Source organism: Strix uralensis, chromosome 9, assembly GCF_047716275.1.
Source record: "Strix uralensis isolate ZFMK-TIS-50842 chromosome 9, bStrUra1, whole genome shotgun sequence".
Classification (NCBI taxonomy): Eukaryota; Metazoa; Chordata; class Aves; order Strigiformes; family Strigidae; genus Strix; species Strix uralensis.
Window position 1 is genome coordinate 19,341,665 of NC_133980.1, and position 24,529 is coordinate 19,366,193.

General features: G+C 37.8%; 1 protein-coding gene across 2 annotated transcripts in view; it reads left to right on the forward strand.

The window, feature by feature from the left end:
• The window catches only part of IRS1 (insulin receptor substrate 1), a 56,812-nt gene extending 38,809 nt beyond the window's left edge, over positions 1-18,003 (forward strand). The window contains exon 2 of one of the 2 annotated variants that reach the window (XM_074877679.1): positions 16,938-18,003. The gene's annotated coding sequence lies outside the window, so the exon portion shown is untranslated. Of the gene's footprint in view, positions 1-1,471; positions 2,800-16,937 lie in introns of those variants that run through there. The other variant, XM_074877680.1, reaches the window with a different exon arrangement.
• The last annotated feature ends 6,526 nt before the right edge of the window (positions 18,004-24,529 follow it).

A 24,529-nucleotide genomic window follows, 5' to 3' on the forward strand; every position in this document is an offset into this window, starting at 1 on the left:
TGATTTGCTACAGCTGCTGTGCAGTGGTTAATCTGTCCGGATGTTTGCCAGCTGCTGAAGTGTACACATGTGCACAGGCACCCCAGTTTAACTTGGTGTTGTAGCCTAGGGTTTAGTGCTTGTCTTGTGGTTTGAACCCAAGTGTCTGCTTTTTCCAAAAGAAAGGTATACATGAAATGATGGAAGAAAAATGTCAAGTTAAGCACTTATTAGAGTTGTTGTTCTGTGCTGTGAATAGAATGTGTTTAGTAATGGCCTTTCAAAATGATAATTGGAATTTTTCACAAATGATATTATAATTAAAAACTAAGTAAACCATTCCAGTATTTTTGACTTCCCACCACCCAACTGAGAAGTTTAAAAATAAAGTAGCTGCTGCACAAGGAGCTGCACATTGTGAAGCAGGGAGTACAGTTAGTTTCCCGAGCTGGAAAGGAGCCAAATCCACAGAAGGTGAAGAGGGGCTGGCGGGGCCTCTCTGCTGTAACTTAATCCGAAGAACAGATAAATTCTTTTCAAAGTCAAAGCAAGTAATGAGTTCCCTCCCGGTATACCAGTGTTATACCAATTCATAAATTGCTGCTGTTTTCATGTCTTTACAGCCTGTAGTAAGATGGAGGGGCTTGAGGTTTTTTATGTGTGTAGACACTAGAGTATTTTTTTGTACTTTTTTTTTTTATATTGGCATATATGGGTACTAACACTTTATTTGATCTTCACAGAAACGATCACCACCAACTGCAAAGAATGGTTTAAAACTATAGGAAGGCCAAATATTGCTTGTTAACATAGTTTGATTTTAGTATTGTGTATATCAGGGCCTCTTTTAACCTTTTTTTTCTGATAAAGGTTAAAATCACAGAAAGTAAAAGTCAAGTTATTTTATCACAGGAGACCTGAGCCTCTATAGAAGCTATCTTCTTATCAAGTTAAAATGAAAAATATACCAAGTAATTAAAATCAACAAAACTACTAGAAATATTGTTTACAAGTGAGTTGTCAACTCAGTCAGTTGCCAGCAGTGGCTTCTTTTGTAAGGCGGTAGCCGAGATATCATTTGGCAACTACAGGTAATTTTGGGATACATGGGAGAGAAAATCATTGATTCCTGTTGACTTCAGGTAGGTTTGCAGGCAGTGAATTGATATTATTTATGAAATGTCTGAAATCCCAGCTGCAAGTTCTGTGTGGTTATGAGAGTCTGCAGACATACAGAAGATTGTATCTGTGGGTTTGTAACCATGTCTGTTTTCCGCTCTTGTGGAAACCTAGCTTCTTGCCTAACCTAGCTGCTTTTGGATACTTCTGTAGTTCAGGTTACAGAATTCTATTTGAACACTGTTTTGTGGCAGACGAAGGCAAAAGGTAAAACAGCTTAAAGTACTTAATATATTTTGAAGCAGTGTTGATCACACAAAGACTGTCCCTCACCTGTTAAGTGATTTAGTGTTTCTGTTCTGTCTCTCAAAAGGTTAGCCTGTAAGCCTCTTCAGGACAAGAGTGACGAGAGCTTTGAAAGCTTCTGGATCATCTGTTTTGAGTGCATTATTTCTACGATTGATAAATCTGTGCACGTACTTTTTACCTGTAGTTGGTACTGCCATAGAAGATGGCACGTACTGTAGACATTGGAAGGAAATGCTGAAATAAATCTTGTTTTGTGCTAACCTATCTCAACAAAGTACGAGTGCTTGGATATGTTGTGTGTGTATATGTGTACATATATCAGTCTGTGTGTGTGTGTACCTATGTTTGTATAGAGGGAGGGGGAGAGCGATGAAAACTATTTTGTGGCAAATGAAGGCAAAAAGTGGGCAAGCTCACATAAAAACACACAGGTATGAATTACTGCAATATCAAGGTTGCTTGAGTGGTGGTATGGGTAATCTGTGCAGTAGAGTGAAGCATGCCTTTTTCTCCCTGCTACCTGACAGCAGGAACCTTTCAGGTTGCTATACCCTTTGAAGTACCCTGTCTACTCAGACTGCAGACTGAATTTGCATAATGTTGCAGGAAATGCAGTATTTTAAAACTACTGTTTTGTCCTTCATTGGGGTACAACATGTTTTGATTTGTATGGAGAATATTTTAAAGACTGGCTGCTTTAGAAATATAAACAAATGCAAAAGGAAAGTGCAGCTGTTTTCTATTACTACTTAATATTATGCTCATCAGTGGCCTCTAAGTAATGGGTACTTGTTTACGTATTACAGAATATGGATTATAATTTTATAAACATATTGTTTATAGTTGCATAATGGTGTCCTAAATAAAAGAAAGAAAAGCGATACTGGCTTATAGAAATACTTGCACTAAGACAGTCATTGAAGTCAGAAGATGCAGCTGGTATACAAAAGATGGGAACGGGAGGAGTCTGTGCTTTATGGACTGCCCTTCCCATAGCTCAGGTGCTGGCTCTCTTTATGCTCAAATCTGTTAGTACTAATGACTTTTGCTTACTAAATTTAGGGTTTGTTGTAAATGAAGATTGCCACATTGTTTTACTGTAACTGAATCTGATTTGTAAACCCTTAAGTGAAGGGGAAAGTCTTTAAACCTTTTAAAGCAAAATGTCAGTAGACATCTGTGTTCTTCCCTGGTTTAATCACTAATCTAAATTGCAACTGTGGAATGTTTCCAAAGCTCTGTTCTCCTTTCTTATATTTCTGTTAATTTTGTGATCTCACTTTCAATGAATCATGGCTTTTGGTGAAGTGGGTTAATATTTTCTGTATTTCATATACAACATATAATGGAAGTGGCTGGTTCAACATTTAAAATATACAGCTTTGAAATCTTACATATGTCTGAATATATTATTACTTTTTGTTGTCATAAGATTGCTCTGACTGAAAGAACAGTGCAGAAAAATTTGGTTGTTTACTCCTCTCTTGAATGTTTAAGCTGAGAAATAATACGGCAGCAGCAAGGAGGCATCTGAGCACAGAAAAGGAAATAAGACTATGGAAGCATGTGTGAACGTATTCTTAAGCCCATCTGGAAGACACTTGACAAATAAAAATAGTAGCAAAAGAGAGGATTTTGTGGATTTTTTTAATAAAAAGCTGTGTTTACAGTTATGCAAAGATTGTGCTAGCAAAAATCTGATTGTCTAAGATGAGCTAAGCTTTAAAATAATCATTATGTTGTGCCCTATAAAGAAATTTAGGGTATTTTAGCCGAGTTGCTTTTTCTTCTGAAAATGTATATTACAAGAAGATTTTCACTTTAAAAGTCGTGTGAATATCTGTATTGTCTATATACTAAATGGTAAAATAGCAGAACATCTAATTTGCTCATATTTTTGACAACTTTCAGTGCTTAAGGCTGAAATTTCCCATGCTTCTTACCAGTACCCTGTGGTCAAAATTCATTGGAAAGCTTTTTCTAAAAGAATTTAACCATCCTCAGTGAGATGAGAATGCTGTTCCTTTTTCATCCCTTCCAATCAATACTTTGGACAGCTCAGATGTTTTGTAGATTTTGAAGTGACCTTGAAGTTTGGAAGGAGCTAATCACTACATTTCAGGTGTTGTATTTGTTTGAAAGCCATGCTTCGCTATGTCAATACTCTTATGTAACTGAAAAATGCCAAGTTGCATTTACAGTAGAACTTATTACACCTTTCAGTTACTATTTTGAACAGCTGTGGCTCCCATTGTGTGTGCTTCCACAGACCCTGATGCATCTTTTCCTAATAACTAGACTTTTAGCTAGAAGACAATCACAGATGAAAAAGAAAGTTTGAAAACTTCTTTTACCTTGCTGAAATACCAGGACTCTGACTTAAGAACAGAAAGATTCCTGTGTTTTTATTTCATCATATTGTCTCTGCAGAACAAGACGCCTACAGATGCTGCAGAAACTGACTTATAATTGTCATGATTCTTAATTAAAATTAAGCATTGCATTAGACATTATGCATAGTAGGTAACTAGAAATGAAGTGAGTTTGCAAAGTTGAAAGGAATGTTTTTAAAGAGAGATAAATATGCAATTATTGAGCCTGGAGAAAATGTAATAGAAAACAGTGATTACCAATATAGGATGTATTTTTCTGTAGAAAATAAGTGTTGTTTGTTTTTCCCTTCTCCTCCTTCCAAGATGATTCTTATTTCTAAGAGTCCTCAGAATTTGAACTGGGAATCATAAATTGTGTCTGACAACATGGAAGTTTGGGAGTCGGTGTCTGTTTGGTTTTGGTTTTTAACTGAGGCAAGGAGCTATCCTGGTTTTGGAATTTTTGTTTTTTCCAGTAATGCAATTGAACTTTTTTTTTCATGTTACTATAGCCTACATTAGCTCCTTCTTGTATATCTGCATACTTGTAGACAGTGGTGTTATACTCTTACATTTTGTACAGTGCATGTGATAAGTAGAAAACTCATGTTGCAGAGAAATGTGATAAGCAATATACCTTCTGATAAAATTCTAAACTGCAAGATACATATACTTTTAATATAACATAGTTGCAAAATTGGCTTTTTTTGTTCCGTGTGTGATTTAAAATGATGAAATGTACCTTTAAAAAAACTTTTTAATAATACGAAAAATCTGGTGCTATTGGAAAACAGATGGACAGAATAACGTATACTGAGATCTCTTTGGTTGCCGTGCTGTGTACATTTTTTTTTTCCCCAAAGGCCATGAAAATGAAAGTTTTATAACAAAAATACTAGCTTTATTTTAATTAAAGCCTTCATTTGAGAGGTCTGGACCTAAAATTAGACTTAAAGTATTTTTGGGTCTGGCATGAAGATATGGATGGAAAGTAGAAGCCAAGATACTTTCTGCTGTTCTTCATATGTTCTTACTGTAGCAAGGACACTCAGAGTCCCTACCACTGGAGCTGCAGGGAGTTTCAAACATATACAAGAACTTAAAAAACAAATGCAATATTATGTTGGATAAAGGCAGGGATACAGGGAGAATTTCATATAGCTAGCTTCTGAAAGCAAAAGAGATTTTAAAAGGGACCATGCTGTAGAGCTTCCTGACTGTGGAGCACTGGCCTTGGAAGTAACCTGGTACTAGGTATCATTGATGGCAGAGCTGCTTGGTTGCAGTCTTATTGTGGTTTGTGTTACCTTTATAACAAAGATCAGAGTGACAAGAACTTTCTTGAAAATTGCATTGTTGCTTGTCACAACCACAGATTTTTTTAAATTATTTAAAAGAATTTATTATTTCCCTCTGCATTTAAAGCTGCCTTCTCCCACCTCAGGGATATGTCTGGTCTGCACTTGCTCCTTTAAGGATAAAGTTAGGCTTCTGGTTTTTTAAGTTATATCTATAAGACTGAATGGAACATTACCCTCCTTGTTTGACCTTCCACACATGATACACAATCCATTAAATCTCATGTAATATTTAAGAATTTAATACATTCTTTGCATAACATAACAGTAATAGTACCGACAAAACACTGCTCCAAGCAAAACTGCTTATACAAACAGATGATCTGTGAGCAGTGGAACTAATGAAGCCCTGTTTCCTGTAGATTTGTCTTATATATATTAACTGGCCCTTTCATGCCCACAGTACACCCTCTGCTGCTTTTCCTCTGCTTTTCCTCTGCAGTATCCTCCAGACACTGCTGGGGCTCCTGAGGAGATGGGTGTGGGAGGCTGATGGTGGGTGCTGACCAGCCTGCTCTCTGCTCTTTGTGGGTTAAAACTATGCCTCAGAAAAGGAATCCTTTAGTCAGCCATGGATTTATACAAAATGTACAGCAGTTTAGTAATCTGAAACTTTATGTCTTTGCCAAAGTTAAACTGCATTTTACATCCTGTTTAGAAGGTCTGCTCTCTATTCTACCAGTTACTTAAGCTCCATTTCTTCAGGAGACCAGACCAAAGAAATCAGCACAAGCTAAGGTTGCTTGAGTATGGCACGAGATATTTTGTCTTCTTGGTGACCATGTTACTTGTGCTGTCCATATCCTCCTTTCCTTTCCCATTGTCTTTGGATTTTGTGCTGACTGTATTTCTACTTTGCAGCAGATGAATATCTTTGCCCCTTGACTGGCTTATGTTTAGCTGCCAGTTGGGCAATCCACTGAGCAGTCACTCTGAAGGAAAAAGAAATATTTATGTGCCTAGAATAGTTATTTTCAGGATATTTTAGTCAATGTTGGGTTTTGGTTTTTTTTTTTTGTGGTGTGGCTGAACTATAACATAGACTTCAGTAGTGGGATACACAGTTGTTAGAGGACCTGATGGTGAAAGGAAGCATGAGTGAATGTCCAACTCAGCAATTTCTTTTGATGACCTTTACTTCTCTATGCAAAAGTTCATAGTTTTTCCTAATCCTGCTTGCTTCTCCTTCTAGCACATTTTAGTTTTTGAACTGCTAAATGCCAAAAATTTGCCTAGCTTTGGACGTCAAGGAAACTATGCTCAATCATCAACACTAATTTAAACAATACTATAGTCAGTAAGACTAGCAGTTTCAGTAACTATGTATCAGATACTGTTTTGTCAAATCATTGTCAAAACTGTTATTGGTGCTTAACTAGTATAATACTAAACTTCTTTGTGTTTCAGGAAGAGACCTTGTTCTATAATGCATGTTTTGAGTAACTTTTTGAATGAAGTTGATACTAAGGGATGATTAATGTAATTTATTTTGGGGAGAGGTTTAAATGTAGCATCAATTGCTTTTGTAATGACTGAGACTATCAGCAGTTCAAGATAGTTAAAAATTCCTCTCTTGTTTAAGAAAACTGGGTAGTGAATGGTACAAATTCGTGTTGTAGGTTATGAGAACACAGAGAAATTCTGATTTTGTGAGATTATATAGTGTGGTCGTACAGTGTAATAAAGCTGAATTTTTATATATTTTATCAAGATTAATGTTTGGTGGATGTTTTCAATCATTGATTAACCAAGACATCTTAATAAGATGTGATACCATGTACAGATCCTTTTGTGTACATGCTAAGCCTTTAAGCTGTATTACTATATGCTTTTCATTTTCAACTGACTTACACTAATAGCTTCTAAAGGGTTATCGTTAATACTAGATTTGACAACTGATGAAAGATTTGTGTGTCACAATAATGCAGTATCTATCATCTAGTGAGATTCTTACTGATACTGTTGTGAACAACTCATGGGAAAAATTTCCACTTGGCATGTTTTTTTAAAAGAATTGAAGTAAGAATTATTGAATTAAAATGTCTGACTGCAATTTCTGAGATGAGAAAAACTTTTACCTACTTTGACTTTCACTTGTGTAATTATACAGTTTCAAAATGCTAGATTGGTGTTAAAATAATATCAGATAATTAACATGACTGTTGATTAGTTTCCCATTTGAAATCATGGCAAATGAACAAGTCAAGATTAGTCCATTTAAGCTGTTAGTAACTTTAAAATATAATATTGGCAGTCATTCAGGCTTCTAGGATTTCACTGAATGAAACTCTAAAGAAACAGCAGTAAAAGACTTGGTGTGTCTGATTGGTCTTTATAATTCGGATTTAATTCACAGCTGTATCCAAATAGGGCTCCGCCCACCCTGAGAGCCTGTCAGGTGCTGCTTCCTCTGTCCATATACTTCAAACTTGAGATAATTCCATTGTTTTGAATCAGAATTACATTTCCTTTGTGCCCTTTCACCACCCTAGATTTGTTATTTTCTTGTTACTATGGTTTCTGGAAATAAATTGGATGACAATTGTTTTGAAAACCTAATCTATATACAAGTATTTCACTGTTTAAATGGTACAATGAATAGTTTAGCCATGAACTACCTCAGAGCTCATTAAAGTGCTCAGCATTATTTTGAGGTTAATCCCATCACAGTCCAGAGTTTCTTGACTGCTAAATCAGTTGGGAGTAGAAGGGTAGAGCTCTTGCTCTACCAGTAAAGGCTTATTTTCTTATGTTGCAATTTTGTTTCTTTTTCCAGCTAAAAATTCTAGTTGCATGTAGAGTTTCCCTAATTTTATAAATCTGTTTTAATGTGGAATAATGCTTGGCAATATATACAGTCACAAAAATCTCAAATGTTATTTATTTTCTTAAGCATCGATACTTTTGCCCCCATCCTCATGCATATGCATTCTCATAGTTTAAGACCATGTAGTAAGGGACTAGTATTTCCCACATACAATGTATTCTTCTTCAGTCTGTAGGCAGTGTTCACGGAATGAAGCATTTTTTTTACTTCTTTTTAGTCTCATCAACATATGTCTGGCCTGATGTTTTATTTATAGCACCTTGTCCAGATGCTGCCCTGCATCTGTCATCATGTGGGCACTGTCAAGACACTTATCACCCTGCTGTCTGGCCCCTGGCACAGTCCGAACTCTCCTCTGTCAGGTAGCAGTTCTCATCTCACAGTCAGGACACTGAGATACAGGCAGATTAAGGCACAAACCTAATTCCCTAGATGTTACAGTGACTGTGTGTGTTTGAGACATCATGACTTCCTCCTAGTCACAAGAAAATTTCATGTTAGAAAATAGATGGGGTAGATGTTTTATCTGTTTTATGTGAGACCAAGACAAAGTAACTTGAGTAAAACTATATAGCGAATCAGAATTAGATTTCAGGTATTTCTGCATCCAACTGTGTGCTTGTCTACCTGCCTCTAGATTGCATACCCCAACCACAGCACTTTATTGTTGAAGAGCTTTTGAGCATGGCTGATGCTTTGGGTTTCAGTTGTCAGTTTAAGTGTCAGAGGATTCTGAACATCAGGTTTGAAGTGCTGGGAAGAGGAAGATGCCATATGATTCCACCTAGAGAAATTTTGCAATTTATGGCAGAGAGAGAGAACGTAAAAAGGTCAGGTCAAATGAGTGCAAATTACCAGAAACTAGAAATAAATTGTCAGTGTATGTGGATGTACATGAAAATACATTCTTACTGAAACAAATTTATGTCAGATGTCATAGACTTGTAAGATTTGTTATCTTCTTGGTCTACAAAGGAGAAAACAATGGGTCAAAGCAGTTAATGTAATTCATTTGATGTCAGACTGATGGTGGTATCTTGGTGAAAAGCTAAATCTGTGGTTAGTCCAGCTTCAAGTTGTAACAAATTTTACTGTTGCTTTTTGCCTTTCACCAAAGGCCTTTTCCTTTCACTTTATTAAAACACTACCTCTAGTTTGTTTCCAAGTGTTATTTCTGCTGTATGGTACAGTTTTTGCATTAAGGCATAGAAAACAGTGTCAAAATACTGGATGCTTTGCTTCTACCTTGGCTTTCTAAACTACTTGTTACAGTTTTGTCAGCTTTATGACATGTCGTTTGCTCTTATTCCCCCTCTGTTTTCTTGGTGTGTTTTTGAGAATGTGTTTTCCAGCACCTTCTTATTATCCTTTTTTGATGTTTAATGCGCCGTTGTTGGGAATTGAGGAAGTGTTTCATCCAAAATCACTGCAGAACTTCCTTCCCACACTGCTGCCAGAAGTGCTGCAGACTAGCTACTTAATTTGCACTGGCAAAATTTCAAAGGGAAGGTCAGCTGGCCAGGTTATCCCCCTGCGGGGCTTCTGTATGTCTTCCTTTTAAATGCCATTTTTCTTCTGCTTTTTCCCCTTACTTATCCACTGGGAGGAAAATGGCTCCAGCTAGGCCAAATGGTACGAATCCTTGCTTTAAGGTGGAACTCTTCACAATTTAGCATGTATCACAAGAATAGTTTCAAGGTAGTCGAGACTATTTAGGTAGGATTTTTTAACGTTGTCAGGAAAAAGTGAATCTGGCAGAAAATGAACAGTATGAAGTTAGGTCAGAAAGTTGGCAACGTTTGGCTGCAGGAATGGGGAAACAGACCACAGTGCCAGAAAGGCGTGTGAAATACAAATTCACGGAAGGATAATGAAAATGAAAATTCAGCAGCTGAGATGTATTCTGATTATGTGGTAGCTACACTGGGTGTTATGTGTTGCTGAGCTTCACTGCTGATGTAATTTAGTTGATACAGTAAGAGCACATCTTCAGTGCACTCAAGTTTGGTCAAATTTAATTGTGTATGTTTAAGTTGCTAACGAGCTGAGGGTGTGTGAGTGCATCTAAAGGCACAGAGGTCACCTCCTTCCACATAGGGAGAGCAGTTGTAATGATTCCCAGCATTGGTGACTTTTTTATTGAATTCCAAACTAACATAGAAGTAATTTAAAAAGAAGTGCTAAGAAAACTCCTTTGAGAAACAAATTGCGTAATGAAGTTGTGTTTCTGGATTCCTCTTACTAATATGGTTGATATGTGGATGTATGTTTGATAAAGATAAATACTGAGCAGTGTTTTTCAAGGATACATCCATATAAAGTGCACTTCACCGCTGCTTTCTTGAACTGGGAGTGGGTTATTGGGTCATCAGGGGAAGCGTGAATGCCCTAAATTCTTCAGAGTTAGATTCTGAAAACTCAGCGAACTGAACAGTACAAATTCCAAAATAATGAATGACCCCAGTCGTTGAATTTGCAAGTTTATTTGAATATTAAAAACAGAAGCAATGTTGTCCTGTGAAGGCTGAAGCTATTAACTAGGTGATACACATTTAGGTTTTGATAGCCCTTCTCATTATTGCAGTCTAGGGGAGGGGAGAAGACCCTCTGCCAGCAGTGGGTTACCTGAGGAACGTCAAACACAAACAATACTGCCAAGAGAATTAGAGAAGTATTATAAGAAGATTTGCGATGAACGTGGAATATTGATCTCGTGAGATCCTGCATTCCCTGGCTTCATAGTAACATCATTATTTTCAGTCCTGAAACAAAGGGAATTTCTCTTCATGTAAGCTGGACTTAACCTTTAGCTGATTACTCAGCTGGATAATAAAGGAAGGGGGAAGGATCCAGACCTTCAGTCCTTACAAAATTGGAAGAAACAAACATGAGAATCCCACTTAAAATGTAGCACTTTTTAATGAGAGATACTCTTCCCATATTTTCCATTTCCTAAAAATCAACCAAACAAAAATATATGGGCTGCATCTTGTTTTTTTGTAACTTGCAACTGTTGGACAGTTGTTTTGCTTTAGCATTTAGCTGTATCACTGCAAGAAAAGTTCCGTAATTTCTTTACAGAACAGACTATTGAATTTAAGCTCTTTCTTTCTAAACTTAGTCATATCTTGTTTCTTTTAATCTTCAAGAAAAAAACTCAGTAACTTTTTTTTCCAAAATTAAAAAGATGAAATATTTAATCAGAAATTCAGTATTGGGGTCAAGTCAGTTTTTTTCAAGCCCCTAGCTGCTGCTGATTTTGTGTAATAGAGCAAGAGATCCTGTAAATGTTTTTTCTACGTACAAACTTGGTGAATTGTTCTAGTGTCTTTATATACCAGTGAGGAGAGCTGGCTCGTTTTCTCCACTTTACCAGGTAGAAACGGGCAAATCTGACCTTCAGTATGTCACTCTCCTATGCTAGGTGCTTGGGGCAGGCAGTCCTTGGCTTCTTCTCTGTGGCAGCAGCCTTTCTTGCTGATCTCGGTGATAGGCTTAGTTTTGTCTTGAGTGAATGTAAATCAGGTTGACACACTGTGAAGTTGAAATCAAATATATGAATTCTTTGCTGGGCAGAAACTCATCCAAAGATTGTGTGGTTTAGTTTGTGTTTTCCCACTGTGCTTACATCCCAGGAAACGGGTTCTTAAATGCAAGAACCCGGTTCTTCATCATCTTATTTTAAAAGTCTCTTAGTTTTTGTTTTTTAGCACCTTCTCTTTCTGGGAAAAAGAGGAAAACCTTCTTCTGTGGTGAGGATGACTTTTTTCAGTGCAGTACGTAAAAGGCGTGAATTTTGTCTGAACTCATAGGAGAAAGACTACCATTTATTACTGGTCCTTATGTTCCTCCATCAGTGCATGATTATCTATATGAAGAAGAAAAAGGGGTTTGTAAACACCAAATCCCGTTACTCGGTATTGGTGAAACCGAATCATCGGTAATTCTCCATTTACACGTTCACAAGAAAGCTGAAAGAGACATTTTGGGGTACAATGAAGAAGAGCTTATCTAGGCTTATTAGATGTAGATTATAGCCTGTCAAGTTAAATAGCAATGTTGTAATTACTTTGTTTAGTTCTATTTTGAATTCCTTTTGTTAATACTCAGGCTGCAATTAACATACTAGAGCAACCATTGTTTCTTCTTGCATTCCTTTACTCTTTCAACGGTCCATGTGAGATTGGGGAAACTGTACAACGTATTTGCATCTCTTTGAAAAGAAGTTATTTGAGCTAGTTTAAATTTTGGTTGATGTTTTTAATTTATTCGAATGGGATACTTCCCATATCTGTGTGCACATTAGTAATGCCAAGAAAAATGTAAACACACACTACTTATGATCCATCAGTATGGTGAACTCAAAAACGTGGATGAATTCAGCTTTTAAGTAGGCGTGCGCCATTTCATTATAATTAGGTGATGACTCATGTAAATGTCACCAAGACAAGAGCTGTAAATGAGCTTTTCAGGACTACTTAACGTGTTTACCTCGTGTCAGATTTTTAAAGACACTTGGTTATACCTGCCCAGACAAAGCGTGCCCAGGCTGCCTGCAGACCTCGACTTGTGAAATTCTGCACAAGTCCTCTGGTGTATTTTCATAATGGCTATTTCTTAATTTTGAGCTTTTGTTCTTGAGCTTTCATTTTTTACTAGGTAGATGTGTTCATTATGTAGTAAATCACTGTTTAATCTACACAGAATAAGATACTCTATATGATCCTAAAGTAAACAACAAATGCATTTACTTTTGAAACCTTTTCTTTATAACTAGTAACTTTGACAGGGAGTCTTCAACCAGTCCTTGTTGTTCATTGTTTCAAATAAGATGCTGGTGGGGATAGGTACAGTTTGGGAGAATATGTTTGGTTTAGCAAGGTTGATGGCAGAGTTGGGAAATTATTGTCCTTCTGCAGATCTGGAAAAAATTGCATTTTCTTCAGTCAGGAGTCGTCTTTTAATTGACCTGGCTCTGCTACCTGTAGGTTGTTTGCTAAACACATGTCCAGCTAACACTGGAAAGGTGTCATGGTGTACTAAGCAGGTCTGATGTCTGGGAGCCACATTTTGCCCAGGCATCTTAGTCAGTGATAAGGTAGTTGCACTTATTTGCTGAAATGATTGCAGAGCTTAAGCAGCAACTCCGCATTATTTTATTTGTTTTGAATGACCCTTTGGAAGGGCATTCCTATTGCTGTTTTAGGGACAAGACACGTTATTGGCCCTTAAGAGCAAATAGAAATTTAAATTGGCTCCTGGAAAGTCTTTTGCTTGAAGATTGCTTGAGTTTTCACTTTCATTGCTTTTGATATATTTGTTCTTGCTTGGTTACTTTTCAAAGAGAATAGATTGTAAGGAAGGAATAAGGATTGCACTGTAGTGTATTTTAACAACACATCTATTTTATGTATGAAAATTCTGTTAACTTCAGGAAAGATATATTATTAAATTGTCTAGACACTCTGCTCTTAGACAGTTCAGATTTTAAGTACTCTTCTTCTCCAGCTCCCTGATAATGGAAGTAAAATGAAGTATCAACTTATTTTTAGTTACTGGATTTAAGAATGGGACTTCAGCTGTGATAGGAACTACAGCTAGCTGTGTTGTATCCAGCCTGGACTAATAGATTTGAGAAGAAAGCATTGCCAGCTGGAACGTGTGTGAGTGTTATCTGCATGTGTGTTGTAACAGATGTTGAGCAGAGACTACTTGTCAAAGGTACCTTGTAGTAACTTTTAAAAGATACTTGTTTGTTTCAGTACATTTTTCTTGCATCACTAATTTTTTCCATAAAGTCAACCACAAACTGCATTATTGGGGACTCCAGCTGAAACTTGTGGTGAATAGGAAATAGATTAAACACAGGTTTTCCCTTTTCTCTGGTTGCCAACAGTGATGTCAGTAGTTTTAATGATCCTTACCTCAGCTTGCTGCGGTCCTAGCACTCTCTATTAAAACACTTGTCTTCTGCACTGTTTTTATATGTTGTTAAGGAAATGCTGATGGCTGTTGATAAGAAACAATGAGGTATCCAGCTGATGACTTCAATTCTGAATAAGGGACTTCCGCCTTGAAATATACTGTAATAGTTCACTAAGGAGAGAGGAGATTCAGATGTTTTTGTCAAAAATTTAAGAAATGTTCTTTGAAGTCCAGCAAAGAGCATTTGTATGCTAAAATCAAGGCTGGGGCTTTTGGCTATAAGTTATGCACAAACAAGAATTCCCAGGATCCAAGGCCTTATAGGTTGACTATATTTCCAGTGACCTTGGAGGAGCAGTTTTGCTCTCGAAATAGCCGTTTTCTAAGCACCTTTGTGCACTCAGACAGAACGGACACTGCTGTCCTGTCATAGTAGCATGGGTTGTCATTCCCAGTTACATAACTTTTCTTTTGTGGAAAGATATTTGTCAGAGGATTTGGGGATGTGAAAAAAAAAAATTGCTATCAATAATTTCAGACAGTCCGTAGCAAAGAGTCTAAATTTTTTTTCCTTCACAAAATTAGAAGAAAACAGAAGCTACTGATACATTTTTATCAAAGGGTGACAGATTTCCATGTTGTACTGCTGAAGATCCTGGAGGAGTAATCACAAGCTTGAAACTGGTCCATATCCCTGTATCCTGTCATACGTGCAGCTAAAGTGTGTATGAAATGTAGCCTGTACCAGTTCATGTCTACGTGATTCTGGCTCTTCATCCCAAGTTTCAAACTCTTGGATATATTAGCCTGCTGTGTTTTTTCACTCTTCTTACACATTCGTAGGACTTTAATATGTGAGCATCTGGGTTTCTGTAACTGTGGGTTTCCTCAGTATTATTTTCTTAGTGAATTCCTCTAGGAAGTGTTTCGTTTTTCAAATAGACTTGTTTCTTTCTTTCTTCCTTTGTTCTTCTGACTTCTGAATCCAGGAATTAATGCCCGGTAGTAATGGTTATGATGACTTCTTGGCCATATTGGTTCAATTGGTGAGGAATTGGATTGAACAGGCCATTTTGTTCAATACATGTATTTGAGTTCTGATGACCTCAATACTAGTGAGGAGGCGTAATACGTGGCCCTGATACTGCAAATTATCATTTATGTACTTAGAATCTCTTAGCAGAATAAGGTCTAGCAATATAGAAAAGCTGTTACTTGCTTTTCTTCTGCTTGCCCTGTACGTACAGGGCAGGTTGGGCCGTGGGGAACGGCTGGTGGGCACCCAACTGTTCTCTGGCCATGCTGGGGGGGGAGCCGGGTGTGAAACACCTGCCTCAGATATGCAGCACGCAACTCACGCACACTTTGTTCCTCCACTTAAATGAAGCCATTTCGCCTTTGTCACTCGTCTTTATTAATAAAGTATGGCATTACTGGCTAATTTTAGGTCCAACATAGTTGAAAGCTGCAAAGCTATGTGAAGCTGTATATAGATATTTGGGTAGGAACATTCCAGTAGATTGCAATGTGAGTACAGAAGAAAGTTGAAAGTAAATAAGAGATCTGTGAGATAATTCTCCAGGGAGTTTTCACAGCATACCACACATCATTTACAGGGATAGGCTTTCCTTTCACTTGAAGGACCACACAAAGTAAATTCTGTTTCTTGGGCAATTAAAGAATATAGGACAGGAGGTCTTTTCAGTTTTTTCACTTCAACGTGTCTATGGGAAGCCTTTATTTGTACTGGGAAAAATGCACTGTTTACTTATCTTTTCAGGAGCATAGTTAATATCGAATATAGAAATAGACACACTTTTATGTAAAATCTAAGTCTTGCTTCATCAGATTTTAGGCGAGACTCGTGAAATGTAAATGATGGTAGTCCTCTAACCCCTGTTAAAACAAAAATCGTATTCATTTCACTGGTGCGTTGCTCAGTCCCCAGTGGGTATGGCTGCGTGCGACTGTAGTGTGAAGAGAGGAGGATGGGGCTGTGGTCTGCAGTGGCGCGGGGATGGCACCGGTGGCTGGCAGGAGGCCAGCCATTGCGGCAGGGCCTTGGGCGCAGCGGCGAGGCCCCCCACGGCACCCTGGCATGCCACCTCAGCCCTGCCTCCTCCAGTGGGACACCGCTCCCCGCCGGGGGCCCAAGCTTCTCTGCCACAAGGTTGCTGGCAGGACATGAGGCAGGTCAGCACTCAGAGCGCCCCACTGCGCGCTACGCTACTCGTGACCAGAGCCCTTGTAGTGATGACCTGCCTGTGTAAAACCAGCTGAAAAGCAGAGTTGAGAGGACTTGTTGACAGAGACAGTTGCGCTATGAGCTAGATCAGGGAGGCTGGAGCCAAGAGATGAGAACTGGTGGGACAGAGTCAAAGGCAGCTACTGGCATTCGTTCCCAGTAAACCTGTGCTGTGCATTATTAGGGTTGCGGGACATTGTTATTCACCCAGTCCTCTCTCAGAGAGATAGAAGCCAAATGTAGATAAAAATTTATGGACTTTAACATAATTTTCTGGATACAGTTTTTTTTGGTAACTTGTATGTCAATAGGGAATGGTAATGCTGCACCGCTAATGTTCCATTCCTTGGTCATCCTTCTTAGGCAAGCTGTGGCATTTGCAGGTGGCCAGGAAGCCCTACAAGGAGGCCTGATATCTAATTAATCTTTCTTCTTGTGGGTGGGTAAAAATGCCAACGGCAGGCTAATGGTTTGAGTTTTTCTTTCTCTTGTCACAGGAGCTTGTCAGAGTTAATCAGTATGGACACTTAAATTGTTTCTGCTTAGGTGAATCTCTTGCAAGTTTTAAATGTATTTCTGACTGCTTTGAATTTTATTGCCGACATCTGTTTTACATGCTTTTGGGATTCAGATGCTTGAGTACAGTTCAGCTGTGTATGCCATAATTTTTCAAGGCGCTAACATTTTCAGTTTGAATGATAACTCTTTTAAAGAAAAAAAAAAAAAAAGAGGGGGAGGGAAATAGTTACAGAAAAGCTTTTAAATTGTCCATGATGCTAATTTTCTTTCTCTTTTAATTTCAGAATGATGACCTATACAACCTCAGCAAATCCTTCTTTTAACTCATGGGTATCAAGACTATAAATGTTTCATGCTATCACAACTAGGACCTCACCTCCTCCTCCTCCTCCTCCTCCTCCTCTTCCTCTGTAAATGGGTACGATGCATCCAGTTCAGTTTGTTTACTTTACACAAACCTCAGGAGTTAGTTGACTGAGCTGCACATCCTGTGTTGTGCCAAGCAGAAGCACTGTGACACCTGGACAATGAGTCTCTCTTACTTCATCCTCTACCATAAGGACTTAGCTGGCCACAATGAACTGATGTGCCCACCACTATGTCATGGTGAGAATGGGTATTTTACTAGCACATTTACACAACTTCATTTGCTGCTGAAAACCTGTATGACAAATCATCATTGTAAATTATTACATACAAAACTTAATGTTGGTTGAAGAGTATTAAATATTTAACATAGGTTTTGATTTATACATGTACTTTTTTAATTAAAATGTAACTTTTCCTACAGCACATCTTTTTTGATGTGGAACTGAGGTATACTATATTCTGTTGTAAACAGAGTGGGAAACCTGCTTAAAACAAGGCTTCTAAGAATAGAGTAGGGTACTATTCTTGTTTTAAGATTGTAATTCAGAAAATAATATAATATGAGTCATTGGTCCCTGGGCCTTGATTGTACAGTCATATTTACTGATACTATCAGTTGTAAGATAACCCTGATGTTGAGTTGAGTTCTTTCCAAAAGAAAAATAATTTTGTACTCCTTGTAAAATAATAGTCTGTATTAACTACAATGAAGACAAACATTACTGTACATGGTATTTACAAGTGTCAACTTGAATTTGTCAATTGCACAGGAACTGACAAAAAAAAATCAGAAAAAATAAATCAAAGTCTTCCATTGTATATATTGTAAAGAAAGAAAAACAACCAACAGAAAACCACAAAACAAAATGAAAACAAAAAAGGGTGAACTTTTCAAATTGACTCTTTCCCTGGAATGAAAATGTGGGTGTTTGTAAATTCTGGAAATCTCTTTCTATATGTAATAAACTAGATACTGTTTTATCTGCTGTAGTGTTTTTTTGGGGTTTTTTGTGTTCTTGGTAAGATGTCTTAAATATCCCAAATTGTCCCACCAGGTTCCTTTGATGTTTCCATTGTGTGTAATTGAGAATGGCTGTGGATCACCATAGCTTAAGAATAAACTCAAGTGTAATTAGGTGTAGTAGGGAGTATGGTTCCTTGAATTATTTCACTAAAGCTCTTGTTTCAGTTTTCTGGAGAATCTTCAGGATATAGCATTCCTTCCACTTCAGTCGGTGGAAGAGTTCACAGCAAGTGAAGTCACTGGAAGACATAGCAAGACTTCAGCATAAAATTTAAAAAGAACGGCACAGATGATTGTCTGGAAATTGGTGCAGGAGGAAGGATGAGGAAGAATTCTTCTGCAGCTCTTCTGTGCTCCACTCCTGTTCTATGCAGATAGAAATTCTTTTGTGCGTAGCGTTTGCAGAGCCTTAATTCTATTTGAGACTGGAAAAATACTGAGATGGTGGATTTCCAAGTAAAACGTTGTTGAAGTGATAATTGAACTTGAAGCCATGTCAGGTCCCTGTTGGTCCCTCCTCCTGCTTCTGTGAAGCAACTCCATGGACCACTGCACATTCAACAGGGTTCTTGTTACCAGGAAAAGGCAGGCACTCAGAGCACCAGCTCTCCTGCAGGAAGGCTGTCAAACCATCAAAGAAGGTGTTTCTCTCCCCTGAGATGTTCATGAGGTCTGGGGTTAGGCTGTGGTTAATGCAATGTCCTCTTCTGACTGCAGTATAGATGAAGGGACCACTGCACAGCTATTTTTCACCTCTCCTTTTGCTGGAGGCTTACCATTCCCTTAAATCTGCTGGTATTATTGCACATGTATAACCACTTTGACCCTGTCAAATCAAAATATTCACTTAAGAAAGGACTTGCAGCCTAAGAATACTTAAATCATTCCAGATCACTGGGAACAATTGCATGAGTGGTGGTGCTGGCTGATTTGAGGATGTTGTTGTCTGGTGAGGCTGCAGCCTAAGAAGGACCTGCAACTGCCCGGGGTGCTGCCTTTGGAAATCTTGGCCTTTGCTGACAGAACAGTCTCCTTCCAAAGAGGCTGATACGAATCAATACAAGACATGAGGCTTTGCTTCTTTTTTACATAGGAAAGGGCAAGTCGAGCCTGTTACTCATGATGAGCATTGGTGTGTGTTTTTCCAAAGAACCATTAATATATAAGAAGGCAGCACTTGCTTTGAAAAGAAAGCCACGTGCATCAGACCAGTATTTAAAATTTGTAAGTTACCCATTTTCATTTTATCTTAAGATCCTTCTTTTTTGTTTGGTTTTTTGGCTTTTTAATGGGGTTTAATTGCAATGAAAACTTGACTATATTCTGAAGTAAAAACATAAAAACAAGTCACCCCCATCCCCTTTGCCCACAGCCTTCTCCAGCTTAATGAATTAACATAAATGTTCACTGTGTTGATTTGGTTGCTAAATATTAGCCCATGTTGATGTTAAAGTGCCTTGGATAGAACAGTATTTTATGGCCATTGTGCTTTGCATTGTTTCAGATAATTTGCATGCTCTAGCAATTACTGAAATAATAGGTTTGTAGGTACTGGAAGCTACTGTTAAGCTTTAAAAGGCATTAGTAAGTACATTTAATCCCGGTAGAAATATCTAACAGTCATACATCTATGAGCAAATTTTGTTCATAAAATATGAAATTTAAAAAATTGCAGGAATTGGCAATGGTCATTACAGAAGGGAATGGTGGGGGAAGGATAGTGCTGATCTAGTGGGTTTCCATTCATGTTAATAGTAAAGTGCAGCCAGAGAAACAGCTTGTTAATGATGTTAATATGCATTGTTTTTATGTTAATTGTTATTTTTTTCCTAGTAAAATTAAACATGCCTGTTTAGCAAATGTTTTGAAAAGGCTTTTGAAGCAAAATGCATTCATAACCAAACCTGAAACTCTTGATTCTTTTCTTGCATAGATTTTTATTCTTATAAATTGCAAACTTTAATAAATAGACTATTATGAACTGAACTCTTTTAAATTAAAGCATAAATGCCTAAAAATATGGTACTATAGTATTTTATCCTTTTATGAATTCTTCTGTTCTGTCTGCCACAGAACAGATTATAATTTCTTTAGGTTTGAAAATGAGCAAATGGGATCAGTCCTATATTAGCTAGTAAAATTCAGATGCTGAGGAGTTTATTTAGCTTTGAATTTTTTTCAAGTGGAAGTTTATGGTTATCATTTGAGTTCCTTTCTTGCTCCATCACTGGGACAGCTTCAGTTTTCAAAAACTATACTGAATGCATTTATTAGTGCTATTGGCTAAAAATGAATGGGATTGGAAAAACCATTTGAAGTAGTTTCCAGGAGCACAAGCAACACTTACACACTTGGGTTTTTGCAAGGATTGCTGTGTTCAAGCTCAATTTGATGCTGACTTGACATGTATGTTGTGAAACTTAATTTTTGCCCTTCTAGTCTTTTCTATTAACCTCTTTAATTAGTATTTAAAATGTCATATGTCTCCTATAGTGTTTCTGGGGTTTTTTTTCCAGCAAAAGTACAAATTCAGAAAGCAAAAAGGAAACTCAGGCCGTGTTTATAAGCATATTCTAGTGCTGTAGCCTCACTTTCTGGATATTTAAAAACTAAGCATCCATGTCCATCTTGCTACCAGCTGACTTTTAGCTGAAGCTATTATTCATGCCCTCTATTACACTCAAGGGCTGTGAAATGAGTAGTTTGTGCTGAAATGGGTCCCATGAACCTGGTGTGTGCCATATTTCAGTTAGATAACTCTACTCTGCAGCAATGTGAATAGCCTTCACATTTGCTTTTGAAATGACTAGCTGAAGCTAGTACTTGGTAGCAGCTCAAGTACAGCATGTCAACTGTTAATTGGATCAATCTGAATAAATATTTGATTGCTTTGTTCTGCAACTTAATTCATCTAAGCTAGTTTATTTTAAATAAGCAATACTGAAAATAATGCAGTTAGGGCAGATCTTTTGCCTATCTCTTGTGTGACCTCCAACCCATCTTTGGGTGCAGCTGATGGCATTTTGGGTTTGGTTTTTGTTTTTCAGCCTGCAAGCCTTGAGGCTAGTTCAGTGGTGTAAAGTGGTGGTATTCACCCTTGTCCAGTTCACCTTGTGTTTACCTGCTTATTAGTAGTTTTATTAAGCTGAGGCTTTGAAGATACTATAAGTTGTTTGTGAAGTTACTGGATGCCCATATGAAATTCTTCAGACTGTAAGATGGAGAATGGAAAAGAGTGAAAGTGGAAAAAAATTCAGGACTTTCAATTTGTAGAAAAGCTCTTTTTTTTTTTTTTTTTTTGTTGTCTTTGTACCTCTAAGGTGATACTATTCTCAAAAAAGATGAAGTGAGGAATCTGAGATGGGGACTATGATCTGTTATATTCGCTTCTTCCCCAATATATGGTCTGAAAGAGCGTTTATATGTAAGAGGAAAAGGTAATCAATGACTACTTGAAAAAGCAGGTCTTATTCTAACTTCTGTATCTAAATACTTCCAGGTTGGAAGTTTTGTATTCTATGTTTGGACTAGCAGTAATGTAATAATCAAATGTTAGTGTATGCCTGCCATGGGCAGGCTCAGATGTTACAGAAAACAACTCTGCATCTGTACTTACTGTAAGACAGAGTAAAGCTGGGAGCAGCGCCTCTCTGAGGGAGGGGGAACTCAAACACCTTGTGCCTTGTGAAGCTCGCTGGGGACATGTTTTCTGTAAAAGGTTCTGTGCCATTCTGAACTCCTGATCTGAATTGGTAGATGGTTTGAAAATTGGTGCTTTGCATTACCCAACGGCCATGGAAGAGTAACTGCTGGGAAATCCCCCTAACTGCACAACCTATAGAAAGGCTCTGGTTGGTAGATATGCCTCTGGCTGCAAGGATCCCCAGAACTCCCATTTCTGCTGTATTAGGATACTTAATAGTTATATTTGGAGATGTACAGTAAAAGAATAAAATAAAACCTGTATGTCTTACGTAGATTAAACCAATTTAATACATCTCAGAAAATCAAGTTATTTGTAGGCAGATAAACTATATTGAATCAGAAGGACAGGAAGAGGGGTTATTCTGTGTCATGGCTTGAAAAAAATGGTTATGCTTTTTCAACTACTTTTAGGCCCTGCTTCTATCTACAGAAATTGAAACACTGACTATTTAAAGGAAAGAGACCTGACTGAAGAATTCACCTACTGTGTTTGTAGACGGTGGAGCATTGCAAGGAAAAAGCAGCAATGCTGCTATAGAATTGATAAAAAATTAAAAATACCAGATAATGTATTTGATATTTTGCCAGTAATTTTTGAAAAGTTCTGCCTTACAGCTCTGTTCCTGTCAGACTATCCAATGGCTTTTGTGGCATTATAGTATATTGTGTGTGGTAGTCACAATCACTGCCTTTCTTTTATACTTCTAGTTTTTAATTTCAAAATCAGTCTGGCACCGTTCGGCTGTTTGATGTCATGATTGAACCTTCCTGGTCTAGAAGCTGGGCTGAAAGTCCCTCGCTGCACATAGCAGTGCTGTACAGGGCCGGGGCGGGGAGGGTGTGTGTGTGTGTGTGTGTGTGGAGTTCCTGAGGAAACTAGGAAGTTATTATTAGTTATTAATTAGACTGAATAAAATGTCAGTTATGCCATGAATTATTTATTGTCAATAAAATACAATAAAGTTGAAATGTCAGGAGTTTTCTCAGTTTATTGTGGACAGTGGTACCGCCCTGTTAGGTTTCCTCACTGCAGTGGTAGTGCTCTGTGTTTCCACTTTTTTGAACATTAACTGAAAGAAGAAATTATAATTATAACCATTTATCAATTTGCCATTTCACCTTCAGCTGGTGAGTTTAGAACAGCATTTAATTTTTCTTTAAACTGTTGTTTGGAAATTTGATTAAGGCAGGAGTTTGGGAACAACAAAAAAATTTCTCACATATCCTGATTCTGCAGTCAGCTGAGGTGGGTGCAAGGTAAACTTGTCATTGTTTTTTTCCTTAGACCATATCTTCTGAAATCAACAACAGGTTGTTGGCTTTTGTTTTTAAAAGACTGATGGAAATAAGGTGAGTGTCCAGTTCCTGTGGTCGCAGTCTCAATCCAAAACATGGATTGAGCCCATGAAGGGCCAAAATGTGGTTATTTGTCCTTTAAATACAGATATGACTAACTTTGGAGGAAAAAGGGTGTCCTCTAACATTCTTTAAATACTCCTGCAATTTCAATAACTAGAATTTGATTATCTTTTCTCCAGAGCAGCCTGAAGGCCCTGTGCGCTGAATCTGCAGGCTTTTACCTTCTGCTCCTCGGAAGTCATTGCTGTCCTGCCCAGCCTGCCATTTTGTCACATCTGGCTTTCCTCAGCTACATGGCAGAGTAATCTAGCTCATACTGTCACTGTGCCTTTATCAGTAGCATGTTTTGCATTAATTTGAGCTTCTTCACAGTCTGTCTCTGACTGCCATAATGCGGCCTGCTGACGGAGTTCTTGCCGGCCTTCTTTAGTCATGCAGCCCATTTCCTTCATCCACACGGTCCGTGCTGCCTCAGCGGGATCCCACAGGAAGAGGTAAGCTGAAATTCTCTTTCCTAAATCTGCCAGGAAACAATTTGTCTGGGCTTCTTCCCTGTCAGGCTTTCTGTGTGAAGTGGCCTGGTAATCTGTTGGCTCATCACCAGTCTTCCAGTCATGTGGCTAATCCTGAGGGTTGTCATCTGAGGTGAAAGATAAGGAGAAGGGTCTGAACATGACACATGTATGTGAAAGATCAAGAGACTTCTGCCTGCTGTGTTATTTTTAAAATTACAGCTAACAGTGAGACATGAGCTGTTTGTTCTTACCTCTTCCAAAACATTGTATGAATGGACATAAATCATTTAATATTAGTGTCTTAGTTTTGTGTATGCAAAATGAAAATTATTTTTACCTTCTCACTGAGTTGTTAGGAGGATTAAGAATAAGAAGTACTCAACTCCTGCAGCGTTGGGCAACATAGAAATGCTTGTAAAGAAACTACATAAATTTAGTTGTTGCAGAACAGTAGTACTATCCGACCTTTCTTATCTCTCCAGATTTCAGCATCCACTTCAGTGCTTCCTCTATTCTTTTTAATATCATCTTACTCAGTAAGAAAACTTGGTTGCTGGAATGTTTTGTTCTGTGTTTAGTCCAGCGGTCCCATCCACTCCTGGGTTTTTTTATAACTGTTGCACAGTCAAGGTGTTCTCACCAGAAGATAAGTGTTTTAAGCCGGGTCTGCAGATCTCAAAAAACCTTCTTTGTAATCTATTAATTAAAGTTGCACTTGACCCTGACTCAGGAGACCACTGCTATTCATGAAGACCAGTGCAGTGCCTGCTGAAGATCCATGAAGTGATCTTTACTAAACAAAGCCTATAAACTAAATACAGAAGCTTAAAGCAAGTATATGCTTAAATTAAGAATGGGTCTATACACACATAGAGGTGCTTTGGGGTGTTTGTGTTTGTTTTCC